The 17,990-nt window shown below is 48.6% G+C and overlaps 1 pseudogene; it reads left to right on the top strand.

The window, feature by feature from the left end:
• Window positions 1-517: 517 nt before the first annotated feature.
• On the top strand, window positions 518-1,378 carry LOC147710470 (relaxin-3 receptor 1-like; annotated as a pseudogene).
• Window positions 1,379-17,990: the final 16,612 nt, after the last annotated feature.

Genomic DNA, 17,990 nt, shown 5'->3' with positions numbered 1-17,990 from the left:
TGTGCTGAATATATTCCATGGTGCGGGGAAATCAGGGCACAGAGCTGATGCTTCGCTGCAGTGGAACACGGGGATGATAGATTCATAGTTCATGGTAGGAACTGACTGAGGAGGAGATCCGCAAGCACTATAGGACACCTACCTGCTGTCCCGGCTCAGAAGCGGGTCAAGTAACTGCTCCAAAGAAAGCTCCTGTGACCGGGAAACTCATGTAAGGTGTGTGGCTGCTTGGAAGCAGAGTACGATTACCGAGCACAGACTTGGGACACAAAGAGCACAATTCCTGAATTATGCTGAGGGGCTTATGTGGAAACTTTGGGACCCTGCTCATGAAATGGCGCGCAGAACCAGAGGAGCTCCTATGTCAAATCGGGCATAATGGCACTTGTCCAGTGGTAGGCGGAACACACTTATCCAGTGCGTTGCAAAACATGTGGAATGTCGCGACCTGTCCACGACTGAGGAGGTGTATTCTGCAGGGCACCAACATAGTCGTCATGGGCGGGAGCCTGTTTCCATGGAGTGCACTTTCTGGCACTTGGTTGCTCTACTGTACGTCACCAGTCTGGCGGTCCCAGACTTCCAGTTTGTGCTTACGCTACCCTTCAGGGCTGTGGAGAATGCCCTGGACTTTATCTGGCTCTTTGGCAAGGCCATGTGCAAGATTGTGTCCTACGTGATTGACATGAACATGTATGCTAGTGTCTTTTTACTGACAGCCATGAGCGTGGCACGCTACTACTCGGTGACTTTGTCGTTCAAGATTAAGAGGAGGCCTATCAGCTGCTCAGCCAAGTGGGCCAGTATGCTCATCTGGGCGGCAGCAATATTGGCCTAACTGTCACGAGCCATCTTCTCCACCACCTCCACTGTGTCTAAAGAGGTTCTCTGCCTGTTTAAGTTCTCAGTCACCAAAAGGCAATGCCCAGTTCTGGCTGGGTCTCTACCACGCACAGAAGGCACTGCTGGGCTTCCTGCTTCCCCTGCTCATCATCACTGTCTGCTACCTCATGCTGGTGCGTTTCATTACAGACAAGAATGTGAGGAGCACCAGCACCAAGCGCAGGGCAAAGGTGACCAAGTCTGTGACTATTGTGGACCTGTCCTTCTTCCTCTGCTGGCTGCCCAACCAAGCCATCACCACCTGGAGAATCCTGGTCAAGCTGAACATGGTACAGTTTGGCTACGAGTACTTTACCACACAGACCTGCATCTTCCCCGTCACTGTGTGCCTGATGGCACACTCCAACAGCTGCCTGACCCCATATTGTACTGCCTGATGAGGCATGAGTTCAGGAAGGCCCTCAAAAGCCTCTTCTGGAGGATCGCCTCTCCGTCTCTTACCAACATGCGCCCCTTCCTGGTGAGGTTTAAATAAGCCTCATGCCCCTGAATTCCGTTCTGCCGCGGATCGCAGAAGTTTTGACATTTCCGCATTCCACGCGGAAATGCCGCAATTTCGCCAGTTCTGCGAGCGGAACGGAATTTGCCGCCCACCCCTATTTAGTACTGTATAAAATGCACTTTATGCGGTACTTTTAAAAATTGCTATTTTTCCACAATTGAGACCTGCTTGATATATCTGTGAATGCTGTCCTCACACACGACGTGTTATGGAGTTATGAACTCCTTAGCAGGGGCCTTGTGCCGAAGGTAAACTTTGATTAGCCACTAAACTGGGACTAGTAATGTAATCCTTTAGGAAGTAATGTTTTTAATTTTGTGTTGATGTTGGTTGCAATGCATTTTATCTGGGACTTTGCTGGTACTGTAGCGTTTCCATGATTAACTAAATACATTTAAGGGCGAAGATATTGTTTTGTAGCATCTGTACATGAAATATCAGATTTGCCCTTTAGTTTTATTCGTTTATTTTTCTGTTATGAGTAAGTGTGCTTTTATGGCCATAATATGGAAGAATAAAGTTTTTATTGACTTGACTTGACACCAAGATTTTTTGCAGAGGTAACAGAACATGGACATAATCCGAGCGTTTCTGGCCACCATGAATGGGTCCATATTGTGTGTTGTTTACCAAAGATCAAAACCTCAGTTTTATCCTCATTCAGTTAAAGATAGTTGTATTTCATCCAGTAGGCGACCGCCTTCATCAGCTATTAAAGTTGGCGGTTGAGGCATCTATGTCCTCTGGGATGGAAACAATTAATTGTGTGTCATTTGCATAGGATATTGCCTCCAACCCAAATGATCTAACCAGCTTTGCCAGTGGGGAGACATATATATTGAATAGCGTAGGACTCAAAGAGGACCCCTGTGGGACTCCACAGAGAGTGAGAGTGGGGTCCGAATAGAATTGGCCATCTTTACTGTCTGTATCCTATCAGTTAAAAAAGAAGACAGCAGCTTCAAGGCAGAATCTGGCACCCCGAATTCCTGAAGGTGGTCAATCAGATTTATTGGCGAAATGGTATCAAATGCCACACATTTGTCCAATAAGATCAACAGTTCGGTCTGCCCGGTATGAACCAAGATACAAATGTTGTTTACTGCAGTTATTAATGCAGTTTCGGACCCATGGCAACTTCTAAATCCATGCTGAGAAGGATCAGGTTGATGCTGTTGTTCCAGATACATACTCAGCTGGGCATTAAGATGTTTCTCCAGAATCTTGGCAGGTATCGGAAGTAGGGAAATGGGGCAATAGTTTTTAAATTCTGTTGAGTCAAGGTTATCTTTTTTTAATTAGGGTTTGATGATCGCTGTTTTCCAGTTAAGTGGGTATCGTCAGGAGGAAACTACAAAATTAAGAGTTGCTGTAAGATTGGGAATAATAATATCCCTACCCAACCTCATCAGCTTTGGGGAGCAAGGTTCCAGAGGGAAGCCTGATTTGATCCCCTCTAGAAGCTGATCAGTCTGTTCGTATGAAAGAGGGAGAAAGGCAGACAGACAGTAATCCCTATTCTTAATGTGAGAAGGACTAAGGGATGAGAAATTAATATTTGGTCAGAATTGAAAGGCTGAAAGTTAAGACTCTCCAAGGAGGAATAGATCTTAGCAATCTTGGAGTGAAAGTAATTAGCCATTCCATTTCAAAAGTCCTGTGAGCTCTCGTTATGTGCCAAAGTAGGCGGGTTAGATACTGAGCAAATCAAATTAAATAAATCTCTAGAGGACTTGAGTGATGATGTCAACTGAATATAAAAGGATGATTTCTCTGAATTAATGGCTAATTAAATATTCTGCCAACCTGGCCTTATGTTTTCTTCATTCCGATGGGTCATAATGTTTACGCCAGATGCGTTCTTGGCGGCGACAGGATTGCTTTAGTGTCTTAAGCTTTTCTGAATACCAGGGTGATATAGCAGAGCAAGAGAATCAACGGCTGCCCCAAGCCAATTAGAGTACTCTGTGGCCGCCAAGTCAGGTTCCATATATTCAGTCTATCGACTTTCATTAAGGGCCACAGGAAAAGATTCCTTGTTGATACTTTTTAAGTTTCCTTTAAGCACCTTACTGTTTGCCTTTCTGGCTCCTTCTTTGGTTACTGGGCGCACACCAAAAAGAGGAACAGCATGATGATCTGACCAGGAGAGAGGAAGGGGTTCCCCCACCCTATTACAATGATCATTGGAGAAAATGCCTTCAAGAATGTGTCCTGCATCATGAGTGGCAATGTTTACTAATTGGGTGTAACCACAACTAAGCATAGTATCTTCGAAAGTTTTCAAGATCTTACAAGAGGCATTGTCCAGATGATAATTAAAATCTCCCAAAACAGTAAGATTTTGTTTTCCAAACTGAGGCTCTAATAAGGTTAGAAAATTCCATAATGAAGGAGGACCTAGGTTTAGGAGGCCGGTAAGTCAGGACTCCAGCAAACGATTCTGTATAAGATATTTTTAATATGAAAAGTAATGCTTCACAGGAATCTGAAATGATAGCTAACCCACCTCCACATTTGCATGTTCTATCCGAATCGGGAAACGGTATAACCCTGTGGGACAGCGTCCACCAGATCTAACCTGATGATTCCTTAGCCCAGGTTTCTATAATGAGCACCCAATCGGCTTTTGTTAAGAGACAAAGTCAAAAACTTCGATTTTATTATTTTTTTTATTTTTTTTATTTTTTTTGAAAACCTTTATTTACAAGTGCACGATACACAGCGTCTGCCTACAACCCCACCGGGCCGGCCGCTATGACAAAAACTTGTTGAGCAAAAAATGTTATATCAGGCAGAACGTTGCTGGAGCAATCTATCACATCAACATTATCGGCAAGAGCGTAGTATCATACAAATCAGGATAAGAGAGGTTTAATTTTATGTTTTTGTTGAACTGAACACAAACAAACAAACACATGGTATCATGGTGGCAAGGGTTGCTGGAGGTGGGAGGAGGGGAATGGATGTAGGAGAAAAAGCGAGTGTAGGGGGGGGTGGCGCGCATAAGAGAGCAGAGCATTTGGTGAGTGGAGGAGAGGAACGGAAATCACGGAGAGGAGGGGAGAGGGACTTCGTAGTCAAGTGGAGGAGAACAGATGTCTCCACGATAAGTGTTCCAGGGAGTCCAAACTCTGGACCACTTCCCAGGGCGCCCCCGGGCCTCATATACCGTCTTCTCTCGAAACATGGACCAGTCCATGTTTTCTTTCCAGGCACTGAGCACTGGCGGCCTAGGGGAGCCCCAGAGCTGTGCGATATCCCTCTTCGCGATCATATTGCCCAGGGTGACCCAAAGCGTCTGGGCAGCAGTGCAGTCAGACGGTTCCCACACATTCAACAGACAACGACGCGCCTCAGGAAGCAAGGGGACCCCCGTGACACGACTCATAACTTCATGCACCCTCGACCAGTACGCTACAATCACTGGACATTCCCACAGAACATGAAGAAAAGTACCATCCATCCCACACCCACGCCTGCAGCGTCCGTCAGCAATCAGACCCATTCGCACCAGACGCACTCCAGTAAGATACACGCGATGGAGGATTTTCAATTGGACAAAGCGAAGTCGTGCCGGAATAGCCACCTCCTTAGGGGAGGACACGGCGGACTGCCAGTCCTCGTCGTCCAATTCAAGTCCGTCAGCAGTCCAGGAAGCCCGGAGCTTCTCGAGCTGGTCAGCTCTGTTATGGATGAGCTTTTTATAAATTAAGGAGATAGTACTGTCTGGGACATGGCCATCTAGAACTCGATCCTCCAAAGGGGAGGACTGCGGAACATCAGTACCGGAGGGGAAGACAGAAGACAAGGCATGTCTGACCTGCATATAACGGAAGTACTCCTTATCGTCGAGCCGGTACTCCAGCTTTAGTGATTCAAAGGACTTAACCGCGCCACGTGTCCAAAGGTCCCCCACAGTACTAATCCCAATCATGTCCCATTTCTCAAACCCCTTCGTCTTCCACAGGTTGCCCAGTCGCTCCGAGTCGTATAGTGGCGTCATACGTGTCAGTCAACCACCCCAGCCCGTGGCCACCGTAGCATCTCGCCATGCCCGCACTGCACATTTCGTTGGGCCCGTAAGGAGTCGAAAGGGGGCTTTAGAGTATAGCGCCCTATTAAAGTTGCCGCCGGGCAACAACAGCTTATCCAAAGCAAAGGCGGGGGCTGGCTCCGGAGAATATGTCGCATGGTTGATGGCGCTCAGGTGCGAGGCCCAGTAGTACCGTCTAATATCCGGTAGCGCAATACCCCCATCGTACCAGGAGAGTGTGAGCTTAGATAAGGCAATTCGGGCACGGCCATCCCAGATAAGTTGCCGCTGTAAACTTTCGACTTCATGGAAATAGCGGGCTGGAACGGGGTCGAAGAAATTTTGCAGGGCATAGAGGAAGCGGGGAAGCGACATCATCTTAAAGAGCGCCGCCCGGCCCAATGGGGATAAGGGCAGTTCGCGCCATCGCCGAACATCCTGCTTCAGCCTGCGGAGCGGAGCATACAAGTTCCGCTCATAGCGGACCGAAGAGATCATGGATACATGGACCCCCAGATATTTAAAACCGTCAGTCGCTACCAGGATGGGAAATCTACGGGGGAGAGGCGGTAGAGTACCAGCTATGGCGTAGACACAGGACTTGGTCCAGTTAATGACCAGCCCCGAGTTCTTACCGAAGGACGTAAGGACGTCGAAGAGGACATTGAGTGACTTCTGAGGGGAAGTAAGATAAAGGAGGATGTCGTCCGCATACAAGGAAACACGATCCTCGAGGTCAGGGGACCATCGGATCCCTTTGATCGAGGGTTCCCACCGGAGCCACGCGGCTAGAGGTTCGAGTGCCAAAGCGAACAAAAGCGGAGAAAGGGGACATCCTTGACGTGTGCCACGGCCCAAAGGAAATGGGTCTGAGCACCTCCCGTTCACAGCGACCTGAGCTAGCGGCTGTTCATAGAGAAGCTTGACCCAGGCGATGAAGGTAGGGCCAAAGCCAAATTTGGCGAGGACTGCCCATAGATAAGGCCATTCAATGGTGTCAAATGCCATCGTGGTGTCAAGGGAGGCGATCACTGCTGGCTCGGCGAGTGTAGAGGCTCTCGCGAGGACACTGTGGAGCCTACGTAAATTAAGAGCAGTGTTCCTGTGAGGGATGAACCCGGATTGATCCGGATGGATCAAGTCGCAGATAACAGCAAGCATCCGATTGGCCAGCACCTTAGCAAGGATTTTGGGTTCCGCATTAAGGAGGGAGATGGGGCGGTACGAGGCACAGCGGTCACGAGGTTTGCCATCCTTATAAATGACCACTATGGTAGCAAGGCGCTGCTCAAGGGGGAGGCATCCGGTCTCAACCGCCTCAAGAAACATGTGACGCAGATGAGCGGCCATCTTGTCAGGGCAAAGTTTATAGAGTTCAATGGGGAGTCCGTTAGGGCCCATTGCCTTACCCGAGCGAAGGGAACGGATTGCGAGGGCAATCTCGTCGACAGTAAAGGGGGCCTCCAAAGCGAGGCAGTCCTCATCAGACACGGTAGGCAGAGCAATGTCACGCAGGAGGAATCTGGAGTCGGCCTCATCTCGATCACTAACAGGCGTATAAACCATACGAAAGTGGTCAACAAAACACTCGACAACCTCACCCGGATCCGAGACAGTAACACCAGAATCACGAACAATGGAGGGAACAACACGACTCGCACGCTCAGTTCTATCCAGCCATGCAAGAAGCTTGCTAGCCTTGTCACCCACATCGTACAGTCGACCAAGTTGATTAGACCGCATCAATTTAGCAGCATCCGTGACACAGGCCTTATAGTCTGCTTGTTTCAGTTCCAATTCATGCAACAGTGCAGGCGTGTCATTCCCACCCAACTCACTTTCAAGCGCAGCGATTTCAGTTTCAAGAGCCACAACAGCCTCCCTCTTCACCCTACGCTCAGTAGCAATGAGTGACAGGGCGGAACCCCGAATAACCGTCTTGAAGGCCTCCCAGAGAACAGTGGGGGAAGTGACAGAGCCCAGGTTCTCAGAAAAATAGCAATCTATTGCTTTAATCAATTCCGAGCGGAGCCGGGGGTTTTTAAAATGCCAGGGGGGAATCGGGGGGACTCTGTTACCATGCCGACCACCCACAGAAATCGTGATCAACAGGGGGGAGTGGTCCGAGATACCCCGGGGAAGGTGCCGAACCTCACGAACAGTGGACAAAGTGGAGGCTAACATAAAAAAATAGTCAATACGGGAGAGGCTGCCGTGCGCGCCAGAATGAAAAGTGTATTGTTGGAGCGTGGGATGTAGTGAGCGCCAGACATCTACTAAGCCAAAAGTGTCAGCCATTTCACTGAGCCACATCTGGGACTGTGGTACTACTCTAGGGGGTAGTCGGTCGCAGTCGCCGGACATGACAGAATTGAAGTCCCCGCCCAGGACCAACAGGCCGTCTGGCAGCCCAAGAAGAGTCCTACCTAAATCAGCATAAGTGGTAGCCTGCAGTCCCGGGGGGATATAGACAACAACAAACACGACCTGCTTACCCTCCCACCTCCCCGAAACAGCAGCATACCGCCCACGCTCATCAAGGATAACATCATCAATAGCAAGAGCAAGGGAAGACTTTACCATAATACCCACACCCCGGGAACCCGAAGTGAAACCCGCATGTGCAACCAGTCGATAACCCCGGCGGTCTAATGCCTTGCAAGCGTTACCAATCAAGTGGGTCTCTTGAAGGAACACAACATCAGGGGCGTGGCGCCTCAAAAATTGCAGTACAATGCCCCGCTTAATTCTATCCCCCAGACCATTCACGTTCCAGGAAAGAATCCGCAGTTCACCCCCCCCCATTATGGCAGAAACATTCCACACCCACCCCCCAGCAGGACCCACTATGAACAATCATTGCAAGATATGAAATACCATGAAACAGAGAACAGAACAAATGAAACGAAACACAAACCAGTCCCCAAACACCAACCCCAGAACCCAAACCCGTTACAACACCCCCCTCCCTGCACCCCTGCTGACTAAAAAGCCACCCCCAACTGCAGTGTGCCTGTCGCCCCATACTTCTACACAAAGAACCCCCCGAGGAGGAAGGGAGAAATCACCCGTTACCGCACCGCCACGGGCAGAGTCATCAGAGAATAAGTCAATATGTACAGTACGTTGCATAGTCTCAATCGGAACCTCCAGGGCATCTGTTACTCCTGGGCCTCTGCACCACCCTCCGCGCCACCAGGGCCTCCGCTCCCAAAGTCATCTGCCGGCAACGAGTCCAACCAGTCGGCAGCACGTTCAGGTTGATCAAAGAAATAGGCACGTTCCCGATATTCAATCCGGAGCCGGGCCGGAAACAGCATGGCGTATTTCAGTCCCCGGTCCCTTAGGCGACGCTTCACTCCGAGGAAACCAGATCTTTGCCGCTGCACTTGAGGAGTGAAGTCGGGATATATGGAGATAGAGTTATTGTCATACTTCAGGGGACCATGCTTACGGGCGGCCTGGAGGATAGCATCCCTGTCCCGGTAATGAAAAAGCTTGGCAATGATAGGCCTCGGCGGATTCCCCAGCTTCGCTTGACCTCCGGGGAAACGATAGGCGCGCTCAACGGCAAAGAACTTACTAAGCCCTGCCGGGGCCAGGTGGGCGACTATCAGTTCCTCGACCAGCAGATCGGTCGCTACCGAACCATCGCCTTCCGGAACTCCGACCAGGCGTATGTTGTTCCGCCTGGCCCTGTTATCATAGTCCTCCATCCGCTTGAGCAGCAAGTCGTGCGATGCACGCAGATTGCCAATTTCGGACTGCGCCTCAGCCATATCGGTCACCAGGCTCGACGTTTTAAGATCCAGTGCCTTCACCCGCTCATTCGTTTTGGCCAGGTCGGCTCGGATCAGAGTCACATCCACCGCCACCGTGTCAATTTTGGTCACCACAGCCTCAAACTGTTGGCCCATGTCGGCCTTAAGTCCAGTGATGGCAGCCATTAGGTCTTGGAGCGATACTTCCGACGTGGACGATGTGTCCGTTTGAAGTCCTTCAGCACCCATGCATACGGTCCCGGGGGAGCCTCTCGGCTGGGTATAGCGTTCGATCATGTTCGTTTGGATCGATCCCCCCCGGGTCGCAGCTTTCCGGCGTCTTTCGGCCTCCACTTTCGTCGCCATCTCGCCTCCAGAGTTGGGCGGCTAGCCAAAGGAGGTGATGAACAGGTAGAAAAGTCTCGAAACTCCGATGCGCCAATGAAGCAGAGGTGTAGCGGCCTCCTTGCCAGTCCAACGGAGGATCGTTCAGATCGAGAGGGCAGCAGGCGAGGCAGAGTAGGAGGAGACAGGAACAAAGGGAAGGAAACCGAAAGTGAAAGCAATACACCTCCGGCGGGCCAGATGCCAGGCAGCCGTTGTTGTTCAATTACATGTCGGCCACAGTGGGCAGCCGAGTCCCCGGTCGCGCCAGCGGGCAGGCCAGAAAGTTCCAAGTTGCAGAAAAATGGTCCCCAAGGTCCGATTTCGACCGGAAAAGGATCAGTAGCATTAGCGATGATAGTGCTGCAAAAGCCCGTCAAAATGACCAGGATAGGTGAAGGATAGATAAAGGAGGACGGCGCGGGTCTCGGGAGCTCTCTGCTCACGCGACCATCTTGGATGCCCGCGTAGCTCCTCCCCTTCGATTTTATTTTTAATCAAAGATCTAGCATTGATCAGAAATCCGGAGAAGGTGGTCCCACATGGAACATCAGGGGGAAGTGGAATCTGAGCTAATGTGGGATCTGGCTGAGAGGAAGTAAATTGATAGTGGCAGCCAGGGCAGATAATGATTCTGTCATTCATAAATGCTTCAGAATTTATGGGGCGCTGACACCCAATATTCCAAGTCAAGAAGTTGATTTTTAGAATAGCTGTGTGACTGATAGTTTTCCCAGGGGTAAGAACCAGGGGATCTGGCGCTTGGCGCCCACTGCGCTCGTCCGCTGCACGTCAGGCCAATCTTATTGAATTTATGGGCGGTACAATCTTGAGCACTAGGCTGCTAACCCAGCTGGAAGTGCACTCGACAAGAGAGAGTAGATTCTGCTTATCTCCACTAAATTGGCAAAATGCCATGGCAGGTCAAGGACATGTAACAATAGGCCAGGGAAATCTCTATACAGGAATTAATGAGGCAGTATACTCCCAAAAGCGACGCAAGGGTAAAATAATGTATTTTAAAATGTAAATAGCAAAGGAACAAGTTAAAACCAACGCAGCATACCAGCAGCCTTAACCGCTCATTTGGAATATTACATGCCTTTTCAGAGTGCTTGAAAAGGTACAGAACTTTCATAACTCGGTTTAACCACTAATCCGCTTGTATATTGACGCACAATGTATTGTGGGAACTGTAATACACTTTTAGATGTGTCCCAGACCTCCCACCTTTCTCTCATGTGCCCAGTAAGCCAGCCAATTCACCCCACAAATACAACTATCACATGTCATCAAGTGCAGCGATTTCAGAGAGGGCGGGGTATTCCAGGTGAAACTCCTACAGGGAGAAACCTTACATCCGGAGAGATGGTGAAACACAAAGTCAATTTTAAATTCTCTAAAAATGCTGAAATTGTACCGCCATGTGCAGATTTGACAACTTGTGCTCATGTTGAACTATTTTATGCTATTTTAGCACCACTTTATGAGGCAGCAACATGCAGTTGAATTTTGTTTTGTAAACTAGGTCCTGGAGAACTCTGGTAGTGGCTGAAGACCCTAGATCTGTCTCCAAACAACGTTGTCAGTTCCGCTAGGACCCCTGCTGAGGAGTGTGGTTAGATCCTGGCTTGAGCTCCAGGCTGAGTCTCAGCGGAGCTGTCACTTCAGAGACATCAGCCCCTCAAGACTGAGAGAACCAAACCAGCATTGCTGACCAGCAGCACCTTGGCAAGTACTCTGATTGCCTACTAGTTAAAATGTTGTGCATGCTCACGGTGCTTCTGGCCCTCCCAACGTATGTCGCACCATCAGCTAAAGGACATTGCCTCACGATAGGCTGCTGTGCTCCCTCCATGCAGTGCAGCAGATTTAAAGAGGGAAGAATGTATTTCCCACAAGACCATATACCAAGACTGAGGGTCACCAAGCTGTCCATATGCATCATTACTGAAGCAAGACAGCAATGAATTGAATTATTGACTTAATCTCTGGGGCCTCATCCCAGTCCATCATTATTTTGCTCATTATGCCACCTCGGATCAGCCCCAGCTATTTGCAAATCAGCTTTAGTCAGGCTCCAATAGAAACAGTCCTGCGAGAACTATCAAACCAGTCCGTCGCTGAATTAGAACACAAACAATCCAAGACTGGTTCTACCCTCACTGGCGCTGGTCGGGTGCAGCTTGGTTTGTTGGACTGGAATGCAGCCAAGAGTGATTAATTAAAGCATTCCTTCCATTACCTTGTTATTTTGGCAGTGGAGGCTCTGATAAAGCTGATAAACTGTTGAATCACTTGGGGCCATATGTAGGTAAATCATGAATACCGATTCCTTAATACCGAATTTTACCGATTCAGTATTAAGGAATCGGAAAATGCGATGTAGAAAAAAAATCGTTAAATTTTACCGATTCGATAAAATTCGGAATTACCGAATTCATAACGGAATCTGTAAATACCGAATCAGTAATTCAAAAATTTGTAATTTGTAATTCGATGAATCAGCCAATCCTGAGTCACCAATCACCTCCCAAACAGGAAGTGGCCACACCCAGGCAGCTGCACAGAACCTGGAGCTTACTGTGAGGCAGGCAGGTGAGCTGAGGAGCTAGGAGCAACAGAGCATCACAGCTACAAACCTAAAAAAAAAATGCCATAGGTCTGACCCAGCGTACCATTGAGGACATCAAGAAGAGGTGGTACGACCTAAGGAAAACTGCGAAAGCAAGGATGGCAGAGAGGCAGAGGCAGGGTGGCAAAACTGGTGGAGGTAAGAACAGAGCACCAGCACCAACACCACTGGAACTGATGGTCGAGTCCACCCTCCAGCCGGAGAGTGTGAGTGGCGTGGGAGACGCAGACAGCTCTGCCAAAGCAGCAAGGAAACAAGGTAAGACGCATGCCCAGCATACTGGGCTACCCCCTCCCCAAACCCAATCCCCATAGTGGCATAGGGGCTCCCACTACACTCCATGTCCTACTAATTACCTGCTATGCATTGTGGGAGATGTAGCCTGAGGGATCTGATGTATAGGACAGTCAGGCTAGCAAACACAATAGCATTTGAAAGTAATAGGCAATCTCAGGACAATCACTGTGACCTGTAGGCATGACGTTTAATGTAATTCAAATGCAGACAGAGCAGTGAGTATAATCTACATTTTTGTCATTACAGGCGAGACATCTCACAGTGCTGCAGAGGGGGAGCAGAGCAAAGACAGCCAGGCCAGAGGTGAGGCAACATGAGGAAGAAAGCATGCCTGCAGGGACCACAAGCTCCGTGCAGCCACCACCACCAACTCCTCCAACACAGCCATCATCACAGCGCCAGGGAACGCCGCCATCCCCTCATGCCCAGTCCCCACTGCGTCGAACACCAACACCACCACCACCACAGTCAGGCAGGAGGCATGCCGTGGCCACCCTCCAGCAGATGGAGGAGTCATCGGAGGAGGGACAGGGGGCTAACAGTCTCCAGTCCATGAGGGCGCCCACAGTACATCCAGACGCCGCAGGGCAAGGCCAGACAGTCCTGAAGCATACAAACAGGGTGAAAGTGTGTTTGCCGGACTGGAAGGCAACATGCTGAAGGTCCAGCGCCTGCAAAGGAGGGAGATGAGATCACTGCACAGGGAGGTGGCACACATCAACAAACACATGCACAGGATGGAAAAGGCATCAGTGAAATGGGAGACAACATGTGTGAGGGAATGCTGAGAGTTGCAACCTCTGTGGACAATCTCTACAGCCAGTTGGAACAGGATTGTCTTGGCAGGCGCAGAAAGAGGCAGAGGCTCCAGGCCTATACCAAGGCAGTGAACCGGCTGGCCACTGCAACCTCACTGATGTGTCGCATGTCCATCGCCATGCAGGAGGAGATGGCGCATTGTAGCAGGGATGTGGCCAGAGGCATGGTTACAGTGACCTCTGCATTAGAGCTCCTGTAGAATGAGAAGGCGGCCACGATGGAAGGGGTGGACAGTGAGGAGGCTACCAGCCGGGGTAGCATTACGCCCTCTCCCACCGAGGTCAGGTGGCGCAGCGAACGCCATGGTGCAGCGCAGGAACAGTCTGACACTACAGACAGTGTTGGCAGGGAACGTGCACATGCAGCGCGTGGACGCAGAAAGTAGGAACCACTGCTAATTGCCAAACATTAGATGGGTGATGTAACCCATGTCCAAATGGACACTGCTCACAATACTGGTAGTGTGCTAATAAAACACTGTCACAAAAAACTGTTACTGGCTCTGTCTCGTTACTCACTCAGAAATAGTTTGACGTTATCTCTGCCCTTCTCTGTCTCCCATCATGTTCGACTGCAACACCAGCTGCGCAGGGCTCTGGCTGAGGGTTGTCCTCGTCCTCAGTGTCAGTTAGTTCCACTGCTGTTCCTTTTTTTGTGGCCAGATTGTGTAGCATTGCACATGTTGCAATAATTTTGCAACATTTGATGGGGCTGTACTGACGTGCACCTCCACTTTTGTGGAGGCAACGGAATCTGCTTTTAAACAGTCCAAAGGTGCGCTACACCACGCTGTGTGTTCACTTATGTGCAACATTGTATCTCCTCTCCCTTGGGGTGGTTGGGTTGAGGTATGGTGGGAGTAGGTAATGCCAGAGGGCATATGCGCTGTCACCTATATGCAAAAGAAAGTGCCATTAATTTGTTTGACCAATAGCTTGAGCCAAGGTGTACATCAGGGTGTGTCACATTGATTTACCTAGTAGGTATCCTTCTCCAAATTCACCATCAGCCAGACGTGTATGGATACCACTGTTCCGGAATATGTATGAGTTGTGGGTACTCCCTGGAAATTTGGCCACAATGTCAGCTATGATGTACTTGGCATCACATATCACCTGCACATTAATGGAGTGGGTAGATTTGCGGTTGCGGTAAATGTATTCTGTTGCTGCAGGTGGGCAGATTGGAATATGGGTCCCATCTACACAGCCAATGACGTGTGGGAACTGCGCCAGTTGGTAGAAATCCAGCTTTGTCCTGTGCAGCTCGGCCTGTGTACTGGGGAAGGTAATGTAATGTTCCATTCTGTACATCATGGCATCCAGGAAGGTGTTGAAAAAACGGGACAGACAGCTCTGTGACACACCACCTACTGCGGCTATCACACCCTGATAACTTCCTGATGCCAGGAGGTGCAGGCAACAGAGTACCTGGACATGGGTGGGTATTGATTGCGCCCTTGGTGTCTGATGCTCAAGATAGGGTTTGAGGTCCCGTATTAGGTGAAGGATGGTGTGTGGGTGCAGCCTGTACCTTTCATGGATTTCAGGTTCAGTCAATTGAAACAATGTGATGCGCAGTCTGTATACCCGCTCTTCCCGTCTCCAGATCCTCACTCCTGCTGCTCTAAAGCGTAGCCGCCTAGCTATGAGGTAGAGGCCTGCCATTGTGTTCACACTGTTGCATTTTGGGGCTGTTTTTATGCACTGCACCTGATTACCACATGATCGGAATGCGTGGTAAATACCGAATCGTTATTACCGATTTTGGTCAAATTCGGTAATACCGATTTTTGCTACATCGAATTTTGGGGCTTTTACCGAATCGTTATTTACCGATTTGGTATTCATTGTTTCGGTGTTCTCCGATCAGTAAATAAGGATTCAGTAATTATTTACTGATTCGTTATTACCAATGCCATTCGGTAATACGTACATCTCACAGGGCTAAATACCGGTCGGTAAAACCGGAATTTACCGATTTTCGGCTTTACCGATCGGTATTTGGCCACCTACATATGGCCCTTAGTTGATACATAAAACAGGTTTTGACACTTTTTAAGAGAAATATGACAAATGTGCACAACTTGTGCTCACTATATGTTGGAGAATTATGAGAAACTGATCATGAAAAGACTTAGGGGCATATTATGATTGCGGTTTTCCCGCATCCTCCGGGCCGGCGGAAGCCACCGCCGGCCCGGAGGATGCGGGAAAACCGCTGCGGAGCCTCCACAGACCCACCGCCAAAATTAGGATGGCTGGTGGGTCTGGTATTCCGTCCGCAGCTTTTCCGCCGCAGTCGCCTTCCGACCGCGGCGGAAAAGCACTAACATGTCTGGCGGTGTCTATCAGACACCGCCAGGCATATTAGGATGTCTGCACTTCTATACTTTTCCACGGCGGCTTTTCCGCCATGAAAAAGCATACGGACCTTTACTTCGGGGGCCCGTTGCGGACCCCCTGGGTGAAGGGGTGGTGGGGGGTGCACATGGGGGGTACCTATTGTACCCCCCTGCATTTGCGTGCACAAAGCAGCAGGCACCGCGTGGTGCCTGCCACTTTGTGCACGCAAATGCCGTGCATGCATTTTTAACATTGCGGCCGGTGCAGCTTGAAGCTGCACCCGCCGCAATGTTAAAGATAGAGGATGTGACCGCCACCCTGGCGGTCACATCCTAATCTGCACAGAGGGAATGCCGCAGCCTATGCGGACTTTCCCTCCTACTCTGGGGTCGCGGACGGACTCAAGTCCGTCCGCGATCCTAATGACCCCCTTAGTTACTGCCTCGTAAAACCATGCAGAAGCAATTCGGTTACATAAAACCATACATTTGAATAACATAGGTTCATGATTTACTAAATTGAGTTGGTATATTTAATGTGTAGTAGAAAAATGAAAGTGATGACTCATGATTCATAAATCACCTTCATTAAATAACAATATCTTTGAAGAATTCATGAAAGAAATGTAATTTAGATGACATTATGTGTGTATTTTAGGAGTCTCGTTTTAAAAGTCCTTGTTTTGCATACGTGAAAATAAGCACTAAGTGGGAAAAAGAAGGGTGCTACATGTTTATAATAATTCGAATTTCTTTGAAACTTCTACAGAATAATCTTCATACATGTACTAATGAGAATTACTAGAAACAATATTTAAATCTTATATTTTGAAAGGATTTTACACGTTGGTACTTTAAAAATGTAATAATGTGTTATAGTTGCACATTCAAATTACAATGACACTGAAAATGTTTCATGAGTGCTATGAATTGAAAGCAATATGTAAAGGTTCTAAAGACTCTAAATGTAATGCATATTTCCATTATTTTATATTCTATTTAGGCCTGCTATTTCTTTCCTGTGTTTGATTCTGTTCCCATGGAAAGACTTCGTAAAATTGCAATGTGAAATTAAACTATGCTTCATAGAAAGAATTCCAAAGCACATACTAGGACTACTTGCTACTAATTTGCTACTTTGGGAACATTTGCCATGGGAAACTGTTTTATTGAATTCACTCATGTGCCTTTGCTAAAGGACTACTGTTCACATCTTTACATTTTTGAATGGTTCAAAAGCTTACGTGATGATCACCACTTTTTGCCATAAAATGAATCTTCATGATGCATGACAATCGCCCTTATGAACTGACCAATGGTCTGAGTAGTCTGTCTAGATGAGGTGACCCAGGACGTGTCAAACCGGAACTTATTATTATGATTATTATTTAGCTTATAAAGCGCCTGGTTACACCAACAATCCCTAGCACCTGACCTGGCAGGCAGCCTAGCATAGCCCCAGACTACCAACCGTCAAGGGGCACTACTTTCGTCCTCCATACGAGAGTTAAAACAGCCAGGTTTCAAGTTTTTTTCCTAAACAAGGTTTCCGATGAACACAAACGTAGGTCCATAGGCAAATCATTCCATGCCTTAGCCGCCAGGAGGCCAAAGGATCTCCCTCCTGCTCGAGCCTTGCGTACCCTGGGCACAGTCACTTTGGCTGTGCCCAACGATCTCATGTTACGAGAGGGTTGATATGCAGTCATAAGAGGGAGCAAAAATCTCGTCCCCTTTTGATGAAAGATCATATGTCCAAAGCATATGGCCTTAAAAGTCACTCTGGCTTGTATGGGGAGCCAATGGAGTTTCATCAAGGCTATCCCAACCAATGCCCGCCTGGGAATATTCAGGATCAGCCGAGCAGCTGTATTCTGTTCTTTCTGCATCATATTCAAATTCCTGGCAATCACCCCTAAATTAAGAATGTTACAATAAACAAGACATGAAGTAACAAGAGCCTGTACAATGGTTTGTTTAGCATCCATAGGAAAAAGGTCCAAAATTTTACGTAGCATTTTAAGAATGCTGAAACAGGCTACCGCAGATATCTGCTCAGAAAAGGACAGATTGTCGTCGAACCACACTCCCAAATTTTTGACCTTAGCTTTCAGGACCGGAATGGGTCCCAATTAATCCGGCCACCATAACGGGGACCAAAGTGAGGGCTGTTTACCAATTACCAACACCTCGGTCTTACCCGCATTCAGCTGAAGACATCTGTGTTTCATCCACTCAACAAGCGCACCCAAACAGCTCTTAAAATCAGATGCCATTCCAGATTCATTTTGCTCCAGAGTAACGATCAA

Source organism: Lissotriton vulgaris, chromosome 5, assembly GCF_964263255.1.
Source record: "Lissotriton vulgaris chromosome 5, aLisVul1.2, whole genome shotgun sequence".
Taxonomy (NCBI): domain Eukaryota; kingdom Metazoa; phylum Chordata; class Amphibia; order Caudata; family Salamandridae; genus Lissotriton; species Lissotriton vulgaris.
Note: the sequence above shows the minus strand (reverse complement) of the source record. Positions and strands in the feature narration are given on the sequence as shown.